The sequence below is a fragment of the Macrotis lagotis genome, chromosome X, assembly GCF_037893015.1.
Source record: "Macrotis lagotis isolate mMagLag1 chromosome X, bilby.v1.9.chrom.fasta, whole genome shotgun sequence".
Classification (NCBI taxonomy): Eukaryota; Metazoa; Chordata; class Mammalia; order Peramelemorphia; family Peramelidae; genus Macrotis; species Macrotis lagotis.
The window spans coordinates 57,298,157-57,314,094 of record NC_133666.1 but is presented as its reverse complement, the minus strand read 5'-3'; positions in this window follow the sequence as shown (position 1 = coordinate 57,314,094).

Genomic DNA, 15,938 nt, shown 5'->3' with positions numbered 1-15,938 from the left:
GGCTAGATGGGTCGTCCTGATGTCAGGAAGAGTGGGGTTCAAGGCCAGTTGACAGAGTAGAAAGAGAATTGACTGAAATCAGGAAGACCTGAGTTCAAATGCACCTCTAGATATTTCTTAGTTTTATTATCCTGAACAAGTCATTAATTCTGCCTTGGTTTCTTCATCTGTAAAATGGGAATAAAAATATCACCTACCTTCTAAGGTTGCTATGAGAATAAAATGAGATAATATTTGGAAAGCACTTTGTAAACCTTAAAGTGCCATATAAAGGGTAATAATTATTAGGGGCAACTAGGTGGCACAGTGGATAGTGCTGACCTTGGAGTTAGGAGGATAGGAGTTCAATTACAGCCTCAGGTTCTTGACTCTTGCTAATTGTGTGACCTTGGGCAAGTCTCTTAATGCTGATTGCCTCACATCCAGGGCCATCGTCCTGATTTATATCTGGTCACTGGACCCAGATGGCTCCTGAGGAGAAAGTGAGACTGGTGACTTTGACAGTATCCCCTCACTCAAATCCTATTCAGGTGCTTGTCATGTCATCACCTCCCTGATGTCATGGTCTTCATCATGAACAAAGGACAAACATAATCATAAGTGATTATTAACTTGGTACACTTCCTCTCTTTTCTTCCCCCCTCCCAAATTCTAACTATCCAATCAAATGCTTTATTTTTGTTTCCATCCAATTCTCATCATTACAGAACTGTCCATGCTGACTTCTGAATGATTGGTCCTCTGACTTGCAATCACAGACTACATTAGAAGCTAGTGGCACCCACATGTGAAGTATCTCTACTAGAGCATTTCTAACAGATGGGAATCTAGCTTCTTCTTGTGGACTTCAAAGCAAGTAGCAGACACGGTGACTCGTTTTTGTAAAGTGCACCTTGCATCTAACCTTGAAGTACTATCTTGCATCTACACTTTCCCTTGATTTGATTTAACACAAAAATTGCTGCATTTTGTTTTGTTTTGTTTTATTGGCAGTGATTTTTTGATTAGGTAGCAGTGGCATCATGGATCATGTACTGGTTGTCAGGAAGGCTCAACTCCTTTCTTTTCTTAAGATCAGGTTTCTTCATGGACTCAATCCAGTAAGTCTGGAGCCAGGGCCCCAGCATCCTTGGCCAACAGGCATTTTAAAATTTGTATCGACAAATCTTCATCTTGAAGGTTACTTACCTCATCATTGTTGTTCAGTCATTTCTGTTGTGTCTGATTCTTTGTGATCTCAGTTGGAATTTTCTTGGTAAAGGTTCTGGAGTAGTTTGTCATTTCCTTCTCCACATTATTTTTACAGATGAAGAAACTGAGGCAGACAGGATTAACTGACTTGCCCAGGGTCTCACAGCCAGTAATTGAGGCCAGATTTGAACTCAAGAAAATGAGTCTTCCTTATTCCAGGCCCAGTATTCTATCTACTGAATCACCTAACGGGTCACTCATTACTTACCACTCTTGTTTTTTTTTTTTTTTAACACATGACATTTTGGTAGTTATACTTGAGTTTGTTCAATGACTTTCTCTGCTGCTTTTCTCATTGAAAAACATATTAACTCTCAATTTTTATTCTCACTCTCCCTTCCCTCCAACAAAATCAACTATAATCAATTTTTCCTGTGCTTATAAACTCTCACTAGGCTATTGGTTGAATACAAATTTTCTGCTGACCTTCTTTTAGTCAAAGTGACTCATATCATTAGGAAAATCAGTTCTAGTCAAGGATAGAAACAATTAAAATACTTTTGCCCCTTTTATCATTTGAACTCTTTCCAAAGCATGCCACTTTTGCTGCAGTTTTAATGTATTTCATACTCAATGAGTCACTAATAATTCACAACTGGAATACTTTTTGGGTATCTCATAGTTTTATTAAATTGAACTTCAAAAGTAGAGCCAATACTTGGTTCCTTTTGAGCCTCAGGATGTCATATCAGCTATTCCTTATGTTGGAGTCATAGGGAGCTCTTTCATGTTATCTGGAACATAGTTTGGCTTCAGTTTGAATGAGGGAATCTTTCCCTCCCCACTCTGAATTTTGGAGGGAACAAGAAGGAATGGAAATTCAGTTGGAAAACTAAGATACTCTATTCTCCTAAATATGTTTTTAGTCTCTGTTGTGCAGTGTAGACCTGGTCCCTTTAAAGAGGTTCACAGGATCCTGGTTATAAAGTTCAAAATTAGCATTACAGTATATAGTTCCAAAGAGAGATCAGCAAAATTGCAGTGGGGGGGGGCAGGTTAACATAAATAAGTATTTCCATTTGCTGTCAGCTACAAAAAAACAGATTGGCATCTTTTGCTCTCTCTCTCTCTCTCTCTCTCTCTCTCTCTCTCATCCCCTCTCTCCTTCCTTTGCTTCCCCCTCATTCTCCCTCCCCCCATACACGTATTTTATTTATTTGTTTTGCATCTCCCAGCTCATAGTGACTTCCTTCAGTTCTGGAGGAGGAGTCCCTTGGCCTCAGGCTTGGAGAAAAGCTGCTATATCAGAGAAGAGTTCCTGTCATTACCTTGATTTCTCTTCTCACATATAATCCTGATGCCAGTCTCTGAGTAAGAAATGGAAAAGTGAGACTGGTGGAGATATAGCACATAACACCAGTATAATCTGAAATGGCAAGCACAACAGAAGGGACACAGGACCCATGTGGCATAAGGCAAGTCTCAGACCTGGTGGAAGAATAGAATGGAAGATTTGTGAACAGTAAGTTTCAGAGGATAAGGCTAGCCCATGGATTTGGTACCCTAGGCCAAAGTTGTAGTTGCCCTACCTTTTTTATGACTCTCAAGATAGTAAAAAAGAAAGCTGCCAATGAGGCAGCTAGATGGCGAGTAGATAGAGCACTGACCCTGGAGTCAGGAGGACCTGAGTTCATATCCTGCCTCAGACTTTTTAATATTTATTTAGCTGTGTGACTTTGGGCAAATCACTTAACTCCATTACCTTGCAAAATCCCACCTCAAAAAAAGAAAGGGACAACCCCAAGGGGATGAGTTCATTATCTGAAATGTACAGTTGATTGTATCAAATACCCCACTTAGGAAGCTCTCTAAAAGGCAGAATTAAGATGAGTAACTCAATATGGGATCATAGGGAATCACTAGATCACCTTCTTGGAATGCAAGTGCCAATGGAGGTAGTTTATCTAATAAAGGTATCTACTTTATTAAGTGAATGTAATTAACTTTACCAGACAAAAGTTAGATCACTGGCCACTTTCTCATTTCCCTTCTGCCAATCAGGGTCCTTCATTGTCTAGATGTGAACCATTCATTTGCTGAAATTCCTTTTGGTGCTAGTCAAAACTTTTGATCAAGCATATTAAAAAGTTTTGTGCATCTGATTCTCACCCTGCTCTTCTCCCACATTCAGATTCTGAGCTAGTCATTACTTTAATGGACAGAGAGGTGGTACAAAGGTTGATGATCAACAGTGCCTTAAATTAACAAACTATCTTTTAATAAGATGTTAAAGACATGAGGATAGTACATTTATCGTAAGGAGAGTCCTTCATTCCTGGGACAGGGAATCAAATCCATCATTTTTCTTTCAAACCTGAGTTGTTATCCACAAGCATGAACATCATTGGCTAAGGTGACAATAGATGCTCCCCCCCGCCCCAGTTGGGGTGCTTTTAAACAAAAAAGAAACAGAAAATCAAGGTTATTATCTCAAAGAGGTAGTGTGGTACAATGGAAAGAACACTGGTTCAGAATTCAGATGAGATGGGTTCAAATCTCACCTGTAAGACTTACTACCTATTTGACATGGGTCTAGTCACTTAACCTTCTTGGGCCTCAGTTTCCTTATTTGGAAAACTTTTGTTTTGTTGAACTGGGTTGCTTCTGAAATCCCTTCTAGATCAAGATCCATCATCCTGTCATTCTACTGGATAAATCTTGGCGGAAATGAGTTCACAAAAAAACTGATACAAAAAATTCCTGGGGGCAACTTTGTTTTCAGTCATCTTGAAAGTTACTTGTTCTACCAAGCCACAAAGAAAATGAAGACCCTGAAGGTGTAGCACAAGTTGACATTTCTGATGGAATTGGAGTCAGTGATGTATACAATTACAAGGCTAGGGGGTGAGCTCGTGATGATACTCCTGATGGTGGGACCTCAGGTTTTCCCAACCAACTAAGAGCATTTTAGGATTGAAATCAAGGATCCTTGCTTTCCAGTTGAATGGACATCATTCTATTAGTGATCAGTATACTTGAGCCTAGCAGTCAAATAGTTGCAGACAGTCTCATATTTATTGACCAGTACCTTTGGCAAGGGTTCCAAATGTTCGTCCAGCTTCAGACTCTGATTCCCAAGGAAAGAAGCAGGGGTAATGGAGTCATTGCAGAAGCTAGATTTCAGTTTGAAAGAAGGGGAAACTTTCCATCAAGTTGAATTAGATCAAAATGTAAGAGGCTGCATTGGGAGAGGTAGTGAACTCCCTTGGTAGGTCTTTGAATAAGGGTCATTGTTCTTGGGGATGGGGCAGAGAAGAATCTTTTTCAGTTCTGGGTTGGGTTAGATGGCCACTGAGTTCCCTTCCATGATTGTGTGACAAGCAAGTGAAAGCAGCAGGACTGGATTTGTAGTCAGGAAACCTGGTTAACCTTCTTGCTCTGCTATGACCCTGTAAGTCACTTCATCTGTCTGAAGCCAGTGTTCCTCACATGAAACAAAAAGGATGAACCAAGTCCCACATCCCTTCCAGCTAGGCTGCACTCTGATTGGCTTCTGTTCCAAAGCCACCCTTTGGAATCTGTGGACCTTATGCTTTTCCTGTCCATTTCTCAAATCATTACTTCTTAGTTATAGGATCTTTTAAATCATAGTTTTAGTTTTGGAAATTCATCCCCTTACTTTATAAGATGGGTAAACTGAGACCCATAACAGTTTATACAGTGACCACGTGATAGAGTCAAGATTCAGATACTTATTTTATTTTTTGGATTTTTGAAAGGTAATTGAGTTAAGTGACTTACCCAAGATCACACAGCTAAATAATTATTAGATCTCTGAGTTCAAAGTTGAACTCAGGTCCTCCTGACTCCCGGGCCCATGTTCTATTTACTGCACCACCTAGCTGCCCTAAAGCCAAGATTCAAATGCAGAATTTCCCGACTTGCTCCATAGCCCTTTTGTTGATTTCCTTGAGGATATCAGACACTTGAGTAGCAATCTGCAGGAATTTTCTGATTAATTTTCATAGTCACCATATTATTTCAAATCTTCATCTTATCTCTCCTGAGATTGTGAAATAGCTAGATGGCACAATGGATAGAGCATTAGACCTGGAGCCAGGAAGACTTGAGTTCAAATCCAGTCTCAGAAATCAGCTCTGTGAACCTGGGTGAGTCACTTCACCTCTGTCTCAGTTTCCTCCACTGTAAAAATGGGAATGAAAATAATAATAATAATAATAATAACAACAACAACCACAACAACAATAATGTCTGCCAAAAGTACAATATCTGAGAAGTGGCTAGTATGTAGTAGCCACTTAATAAATGATTCCTTCTTCCCTTTCCTCTCCCTGCCCCTTTTTGGTTTTCCTGCATTTGTTCATTCACTCATTCATTTATTCATTCTCTCTCTGCTCCAATCCAGTTTCCAAATGGTTGCCAAAGTCATCATCCGATGGCACAGATCTGACTGTGTTTCCCTCTTGATGGTTTTAGGATAAAATGAAAGCTCATTAGCTGGGCGTGATACTCAGGGGCAGCATATCAAGGAACACAGACAAAAAATACCTGTTTCCCTGGGATAACTAAAGGATTTACTAAACTATGGAGAAGCTACATAACTTTGCTCACATTAAGAAAGGGAAAACATGTCTAATCACTTTACACCAATTGCTTTGACCCTGCTTCGGTCAGTCTCTTTACCCCAGTATCATGAAGCTGCATATCTCACTGTTCCTCAAAGGGTAACCCTAGCAAAGGACAACCAAACCTGAAGATGGGCCACAGTATCTATGGGGTGTGAAGGGGTTGGTTTTGGGGGGGGGTTGGTTTTTTTAGGTTTTGGCAAAGCAGTGGGGTTAAGTGACTTGCCCAAGGCCACACAGCTAGGTAATTATTAAGTGTCTGAAGCTGGATATGAACTCAGGTCCTCCTGACTCCAGGCCCAGTGCTATATCCACTGAGCTACCTAACTGTCCCGGGGTGTACAGTTTTATATTAAGTCAGATGAAGGTAACTAGAGCAAATTCACTGGATAATACTCCAATGTATACAAATGCACCACTCATAAGTAGATCATTAAAATTCCTCTGGTGACATGCATTGGTCTCTTTAGATATGCTCCACCATCCCTAAATGAAAGGACTGCTCTAACCTCCCAGAATCACCAGGTATTAAAATCCCTTTACCAAATGGCCCCAACTTACCTCTGTAGCCTTATTTCACATTTCTCCCTTTTATATGTGCTACTAGCCAGACTAAAAGACCCCTGCTATGTTATGTGGTAGAGTATTGGGAAGTGGGGTTGACTTTTTTAAGCAATGTAGGAATGTTGCTATCTTTTCAAATATATGTATATTATATATATTATAAATGAATCCTCAAAAAAATTCTAAATGATGCAGAGAGAAGTAAAAAATAATTTCTTGCCATCTTTATTCCTTTTGTTTTATTGTTAAAGAGACTGTGTATGTGATGAGATTGGGAAATGATTCCTTTGTCCAATCTCCCCATTATCTAATTTTAATATTTTTTATATTAAGAAAGATGAAATTATGTGGATTCTTTTCATTGTAAACAACCCTTTTAAGTTAAAAAGGTGTTTTATTTTTAATTTTTTTTAAAATACATTTGTAATAGATTCATTTTGAAACTGACCTTTTTCATAAAATTTCCTTTACTTAGATCCAGTGTATCAAATGGTTTATGAAACTTAATATCCAAATTCAAGTGCTTAAAAACCAGTGTGAGGTCTGTAGGCTGATGAACTAATTTCATCAATGGCAAATTAAAAAGTAAGATTCTCCCTTTCCCCATGAATGACTGCTCTAAGAAAAGAAATGCAAATCAAAATAATCCTGAGATTTTTCTTCATACCAGTAATTGACAAAGATGGCAAGTTGTAGGAAGATTAAATCTTGGAAGTGATATAGAAATACAGGTACACGGATTCATTGTTGGTGGAATTATGAATTGGCACAACAATTCAGGAGCCTTTCTTTTTCCACCAACCTCTCTGGGGTATATGACTATCCATGATTAGCAATTAAATGATAGACATGGCAGCCACATTAGTTTCCTAACCTCAAATTACTTTTCCTTAAATGATGAAGAAAATGGAGGGGAAAGGACTTGTTCAGAGTTGCACAACTAGTGAATATCAGGGCCTGAACTGAAACTTGAGTCTCCTCCCTCAATGTTCAGTACAACCTATGTGATGCTATGGATTTACCTGCTGTGAACTCCCCATGGTCCTGGCTGCTTCTGGTCCAGGCTTGGGGCTTTTTTTTTCAGCCCATTCTGCCTGTAGTTTCTTTACTAATCTGAATACTGTCATGTATTTCTTGCGAGGATGAATCCCTCTTGGTGGCAGAGGACTGGCCACATTCCCAGATTTTATTGTCAAAGAGCTTGATCTGCAAATCAATGCTGGGGGAGGGGCTGGCAAAGGTGGTGATGGTGGAGCATGGTAATGATGAAATATATTTCCTATTCCATGGCCCAGTATCCATAGCTCTGTACTATATTTTGTTCCAAATTTTATGTGGAATCACTTAGTCGAAGTCTTGAGCTGTGACTCCAGGTATCACCTGGCTGAAGTCAAAGGGTTCAGTAACCTTTGTCAATACTTGTCCTTTTCCTGTCCTCATGCTGTGCCTTGGTACCCTTGTCTGTTTCCATAATAGAAGAACCAGGCTCCCAATTTTCACTATCATGCCTTCCTCAGATTCCTGAGGAAGAATTCTCTTAGATCTCTAGTCTGAGGGGTCCTCCTCGATAGGACTGAGTGGGAGATAGCAGGTCAGAAAGAAAAATAATCCCCAGTTTATTGGGGTTTAGAATAAGTGGTTCTATTCCACACAGGAAGAGAAGTGCTAAACATGAGTAAATTATAGAATGATTACTATCAGTCAAGAACCTTCTTTAGGGGCAGCTAGGTTGTGCAGTGGATAGAGCACTGGCCCTGGAGTCAGGAGGACATGAGTTCAAATCCGAACTCAGACACTTACTAATTACCTAGGTGTGTGGCCTTGGGCAAGCCACTTAACCCCATTGTCTTGTAAAAAAAAATAAACAAACAAAAACCAGAGCCTTCTCTAGATATTTGCCAGCAAGGTTTTTGTGGGATTGCTGCTTATTAGCTATTTTACCTTTTACTTCAGGATATAACTCAATCAACACCAAGTAGGTTTTTTTTAATTTCACTAGTTCCTCTCTCTGTGGGCAACTCTTACCCTCTAGGCCTGTTCATCCTTACTTCTGCTACTGCTGCTGTTGTTACTGTAACTGCTCTAGAAGTCAATGCTCAGGAAGGGCAAAAGATACTATCCCCTGTTCAAGATCTTACAAGGCCCTGCATCAAAGGAAAATGGCCACAAATAGGAGACAGGCTTGCCCAGGAGGTACCAAATTCACAACCTGTGGCTTAGTGGAGAGACTCTCTGGAACTCAGAGAGTCATCATTACCCACTCAAACCTGGCAGCTCACAGGGGCTTGTGGGACAGGGAACATCCCTTTATTAGAACCATAATCTTAGCTCTGAGCATCCAATTAAGAGTAGCATCATGTCTCAAAAGGAAGCAGTATGGGGATGTTTGTCCCTGATTTAAAGCATGGTGGAGAAAGGAAAGGGAAGGGTGCTCCATCACATATCCCTGAAGGAGACACTACATAAGGAAAAGTCAACTGATCCAAGTCAAGGACCTAGGCTTAGTTTATTAGACAGGATATTTGGCAAGTATCTCAATTGATGTTTGATCTTTATCTTGTGTTATAATCTTGAGAAAAGGGGCCTGTAGAGTCCCACAAGAGCTGCAGCTTTGAAGACTTAGCTACTTTAGCCTACTAGAGAAAACCTGCTCATTCTCTGTATGGACACACTATTGTTAAGCTCAAATTCTTCATGGACCTGTGATTGGAGGAAGATGGATATTACTTATATCCAAGCAAATCACTACTTCCCTGTAAGCCAATAGATGGCCTTCATGTTTTACTGCTCCCAAACAGTCATCTTTCTGCAGCCACCCTGGCCCAACCAGTCTCTCCCCAGGTTGGTATATGAAATCTTTGGACCTGAGTAGAAGCTTCCAGGATTTGTGCTCACCAAGCAAAATCTTTGAAGATCATGACTCCCTCTACAGCCCTGCTGAAGCCAACACTATCAGTGGACCCCAGTTGGGTAGGGGGGCAAAATCACTCTCCATTCTTACTTGGCTTCATCATTGAATCAAACAATAGTCATAGTTCCACTTTGAAACCATTCACCTTTAATGACCAAGCTGATAAGGCCAAACACAGTCACTTATTTTATCCTGGTGATGATTCAATCTTTTTGGTTATTTTTCAAAAATTTTAGTCAAGTAGTTTTGCCACAGTTGCTGGTCTCAATCACTTGATAGATGTGATTTGAAAACACTAACTAGCTGGTAATTTATCAGAATTTTTTTGGTATTATCTGATTATGAAAGTATCAGTCTGCCTTTTGATTCAGAGTTGAGTTTCTCAACATCCTCAATGGAACAGAGTGTGCTGTACAGTATATCATTAAATTTGGAAGAAGATCTGGAATTGAGCTCCAGTTCTGCCTATTTTGCTACCTGTAAGATCTTGGGAAAGTCATCCTGCTTCAGAGTCTTACTTCATGCATCTGTCATCTGGGCCAACAGATGCCAAGTCTATCAACCTAATAGAACCATTGCAAAGCTCAGATGAGACAAAGGAGTTTTAAAAAGCATAAAGCACTGCACAATGCAATGATGTTTCCACAATGTTTTAAGGTTTGCAAAGCCTTTTTATAGCCATGATCTCATTTGATACTCTCACATCAAACTTGGAATATTTAGAGTGCTCTAAATGTCATCATCCCCATTTTACAGATGAGGAAACCTAAAGTTCTAAACATCATTTCTTTTTCTTTCCTTTTTTTTTTTTTGATTTTTGCAAGGCAGTGGGGTTAAGTTAAGACTTGCCCAAGGTCATACAGCTAAGCAAGTATTAAGTATCTGGGATTACATTTGCACCCTGACTTCATGACTGGTGCTCTACCTACTGCACCACCTAGCTGCCCTTCTAAACACCATTTCTAACCCATGGCAACAAAACTAATTAACTAACTGTGACTCTAACTTTAAACTTCTTTCTAACCTTAACCTTTGGGTATCCAGATAGTGAACTTCATATCTCCATTTAAAAATGTGTTTCTCTTGAGAACAAATTGTGCCTTTCCCTCCTTTTCAAGTTTCCATTTATGTATCTTTTACATTTATATGTTGCATTTTCTCTGGAAAATATCAACTTTTTGAAGACAGAGACTCATCCTTATCTCTTTGGATCCTCAGGCCCTTGCATATTGTAGGTCCTTAAAAATTGTTTGTTGGGGCAGCTAGGTGGCACAATGGATAGAGTACCAGCCCTAGAGTCAGGAGGACCTGAGTTCAAATCCAGCCTCAGACAGTTAATAATTACCTAGCTGTGTGGCCTTGGACAAGCTACATAACCCCATTGCCTTGCAAAAACCTAAAAAAATTGTTTGTTGGATTACATTGGATTGGTTTGGAAAGGACAGCATTTCAGTGAGATAGCTCCTGCGAATAGTACAGAATTTATGGATCTTTTTTCTAATTTCTCTAGTCACAATGACTTTTTAAAAATAAAAAGCATTCCTTAAGCAGTTTTATACATATAGACACACATATGTATGTAAGTGTGTATATGTGTATGTTTACAATCAAAAACATCTATTGGTGCCTAGAAATCTGAACTAGAGCATTGAGATTCCAGTATTATGGCTCCATATGGTAACACAGGGAGAATAGCCTTCAACTTTGCATGACTTAAATTGTTCTCTGATATTAAGTTAAAACTTACTTCTATGATAATGGGACAGAACTTTGGGACAGAAAGAGGAAGGAAAAGTAAGAGAATAAATAGATTAGAACCAAGAAGCAGATAAATGTTGAGGTAGTTCTTAAAGGGGAAAAAGAAAAGGAAAAGAACTCCATAAACCCACAATGCACAGCATGATCATTTTCTTACATTTGAATAGTGCTTTAGACACATTGGGATGAATTTTTATCTTATCTACTTTTAAAATATTAATATAGTCATAGTAATATCAGCTGCTATTTACATAGAGCTCTAAGGTTTACCAAATTCTATGTGGACATCTTCTCATTTGAAGCAAACCACAGCTCTCTGAGAGGCCACATGGCTCAGTGGATAGATAATTGACCTTGAAGTCAGTTCTTTTTGCCTCTTAATAACCTAATTCTCCCCTCTTTGACCCAGCAGAATGAGTCTATGGATTCTATGTGATAAATTTTCAAATACATAAAAGTACCTATCTTATGTCTTCCCTAAGTCTTATCTTCTTCAGACTTACCATCCCAGATCCTTTAACTCGATCTCATATATAGAATCATAACTAAGACAGGGTAACCAAGATTTCCCCACAATACCCCCAAATTTACAGAGAGCTGATATTTCTTGGACACCTTCAATGGGGTAGGAAAAACAGCACAAAACAATTACCAGAATTAATTGGTTAAAATTGATAGTTGTTAGTTAACCATGCTTCCTCTCCATCATCACCCCATCCCAGGTAAGCTCTTCCCTGGGTCAGCTCCACAGTCAATTTGGTATTGACCTCCTGCATGTTGGCCTCTCAGTATCTCTGGACTTTTCCCAAATGGAGTATCTCAATAAGAAGTGGTTTTTCTTGGGTCTTTCTTCCCACAGAGTCTCCTTAATATTCTCTTCTTCCTATGGTTTTGTGATGCTGTTATCTCATGGTTCCCTTCCTACCTGTCTGACTTCCTTCTCAGCATTCTTTGTTGGATCTTCATCCATACCTGTTTATTCAACCTTCCCCAAATCTCTCATATCCATCCTATTCTCTCTTCTAATCCTGGCATTGCCCCTTGTTGGTTCTCATCATCTCAAACTTGGATTATTTGAATAGCCTGCTGTTTGATCTACTTGCCTCAAGTCTCTCCCCACTCCAATCCATCTTATGTTCAGCTGTCAGTTCCTAAAGCAAAGGGTTGACTATCTCACCTCCTCATTAAATATACTTTAGTGGTTCCATATTACCTTCAGGACTAAAAATAAACTATTTAATTTTACTTTTAAAATACTTCACAGCTTGATCCCTTCCTACCTTTCTAGCATTTTTTTTTAGGTTTAGGCAAATGGGGTTGAGTGGCTTGCCCAAGGCCACACAGCTAGGTAATTAGTGTCTGAGGTCAGATTTGAACTCAGGTCCTCCTGACTCTAGGGCTGGTGCTCTATCCATTGCTCCACCTAGCCACCCCTTTCCAGTATTTTTTATGCTTTACACTCCTCTATATATTCTATGATCCAGTGACATCGACCTCATTGCTGTGAATGTTCTCCCTCCTTACTCCAGCCTCCCTTCAACTTCAAGATTCACTCAAATCCCATTTTCTCCAAGAGGCCCTACCCCCCAACTAGTGCCTTCCCTCTCTGATCACCTCCTATTTATTCTGTCTATAACTTCTCAGTACATAGGTGTTTGCATATTTGTCTTTAATGTCAGAATGTGAAGGCAGGGACCAAATTTTTGCCTTTTCCATTTCACCAACAACTTAGTACAGTAATTGGCAGATAGTAAATAAATGATAAACATTTATCAACTGATCGACCAGAGTAGAGCATAGCAGTTCAATCACCAGCTGATTCCTAGCAAATATGCCTCTCTCTATGCATCTGACACTTCCATTAGCTCTCTTGGTTGTCCTATCATCCTATTGACTTGTCCACTAGCCCTGCACAAGTTATAAGAGGCCACACAGCACTGAGCCATTTTGTATTTGTTCATTTTCTTGGATTACCAGGACCAAAGAAATCATCACCTAATGGGCAACTTCCTGAGCCATCTCCCATGCCTTTGATGGGTCAATCTATTTGAGTCAAGGGACTGGAATATTCTACAAAAAGATCCAAGAAAATTTCCTGGAAGTATTGAAAAGAAAGAGCAAAGATACCATAGACCAATTAAGAGAACAAGACATACTCTCTGTCAGATCTATGGAGAAAATAGAAGTTTATGATCAAACAAGGGAAAGAGAACATTATAAATTGCAAAATGGATGATTTCTACTACATTAAATTAAAAAGGTTTTGCACAAATAAAACCAATGCAGCCAAGAGTAGAAGGAATACAGAAAGCTGGGAAACAGGTTTCAGAGCTAGTGTTTCTCATAAAAGACTCATTTTTAAAATAGACAACTGAATCAAATTTATGATTGAAAGTCATTCTCCAAATGATAAATGATCAAAGGATATGAACAGGCAGTTTTTAGATGAAAAAATTAAAGTAATTTATAGCCATATGAAAAAATGCTCCAAATCATTACTGACTAGAGCAATGCAAATTAAAATGATTCTGAGGTACCACTTCATACCTATCAGCTAGGCTAAGATGATAAAAAAAGAAAAAATGATGGGTGTTAGGATGTGGGGAAATTGGGACAAAATTGCATTGTTGGTGGCGTTCTGAACTCATTCAAGAATTCTGGAGAGCAATTTGGAACTATGCCCAAAGAGCAATAAAATTGTACATACCCTTTGATCCAGCAATACCACTACTAGATCTGTATTCCAAAGAGATCATAAAAATGGGATGTCTCACATGTACAAAATTATTTATCACAATTCTTTTTGTAGTGGCCAAAAATTAGAAATTGAGGGTATACCCTTCAACTGGGGAATGGCTGAACAAATTGTGATTTGTGAATGTAAAGGAATTTTACTTACCTAATTAAAATGATGAGTAGGAAGATTTCAAAGTAAACATAGACTTACATGAACTGGTGCTGAGTGAAGTGAGTAGAACCAAGAAGACATTAACAACAACATTGTGAGATGATCAACTGTGATGAAATTAGCTCCTCTCAGCAGTTCAGAGATCAAGGACAATCCTGAGAGACCTGTAATAGAAAATGCCATCCACATTCAGAGAAAAAACTATGAAGTCTGAATGCAGAACAAATCATACTATATTCACTTTAAAAAAAAAACTTATTTTATGCTTTTGGCTTTCTTTATCACAGTTTTCTTCCCTCTCATTTCTACTTCCTCTTTCACAATATGGCTAATATGGAAATATGTAAAACATAATTACAGTGTACAACTTTTACCAGATTGTTCATTGCCATGGAGAAGGAGGAGGGAATAGAGGAAGGTAGAAAAATTGAAGAGCTCATCAACTTCCAAATGGATTAATGTTGTAAACTACCTTTGCACATAGTTGGAAAAATAACATTAAATCAAAAAAAGCATAGGGCAAAATACAAAGCAGTGGAATCCATAGAACTCTGTCAGTAAGTAATCTTAAACCCAGAAAGGGAGTTACCTAGTCTGAGTTTCAGTATCAAGTGAGAACTCTTAGAAGCAGCCACATATAAATCTATACCTTAGGACAGGTGTGTTTACCCCTCTATCCAAGGCCCCAGGGGGCCCTCAAAGCCTGTTCATACAGCATTATTATATTTTATTCTTATACCCATTGGTGATATGGGTTACATTGTAGTCATAAACCAGTATTAAATTCTATATGTGGTGACTGCCAAGTTTTTGTTGAGTGATGCAGCCCAGAAGAGGTTGGACACCCATGCACAAAGGGAAGTGTTGACCCTTTGAGATGTACCACATGATATTTGATTTATGAAGGAAATTGAATATTGCAACTCTGTAATGAATGAATATGAAGAATTCAGGAAAACACTGGCAGACTCTAATGAAATGATATAGAAGGGAGGCAGCAAAAACAGATGACCCCTCTAGGCAGTGACTTCAGCATTATGAAGAAAGGCAATGCTAAATTTCAACAAAGATCCAACACAACAAATGATATGCTAAGCTATAAGAATAGAAATCACAGTCCATAACCATTTCCAGAAGATGCACTTTGTGGTACCTTTGGTTGTCTATTCAGAAAGTTATGCAGTATCACAGACTACAGTCTAGAAATGATCTTAGAAGTCAATCTAATCCAACTCTCTCTGTGTCCAAAAAGGAAACTGAGGCCCTGTGAAGTGCCTTGCCCAAGGTCACATGCCTAAAATAGACTGTTGTATTCATACTACATGTACCAATAAAAACATATGTATAAAATATGCAAATTCTTGGACTACAGTAGAGACAGAATAAATTATCTTACAAATTTTTTAAATGACTAAATGGAGGCATTTGGGGTCACTTTATTTGTTAGATTTAGTCATTAAAATTTTGTGGGTTTTTTCCTTTTTCCTAAAAGACAATTTGCCTCCTCCAGCCCCCCCCCACAAAAGATCTTAATTTCCAGATTTCATTCAAGATTCATAGGCTCCTGGAAACAGAACCAGAGAAGGAACCTTAGAATTCATCAAACCCAGTACTCTCATTTTACAACTGAAGAAACTGAGGACTGTGAGGGAAAAAATGATCCCAAGAGGAATTTAAATGAAAGAATGATGATTTGAACCCAGGACCTGGAATTCCTGAACTTTTTGTACTGCCCCATTTTGCCTCTCTATGTATCTTTAATTGAGTATCTTTCAAGGGAGGTGTGTATGATATATGATTTATAAAGTAATTTTAGCATTATAACACTGGAATTAATGACTATGGAAAATGGATAATAAATCAATTTGGCTAGCCTTTGGTCTTCACTGATCAGAAAAGTCCAAGTTTCTTTTACTATAAAGCATTCTCCTTTAAATTTGAGGGGTTTTTTTTGGGGGGA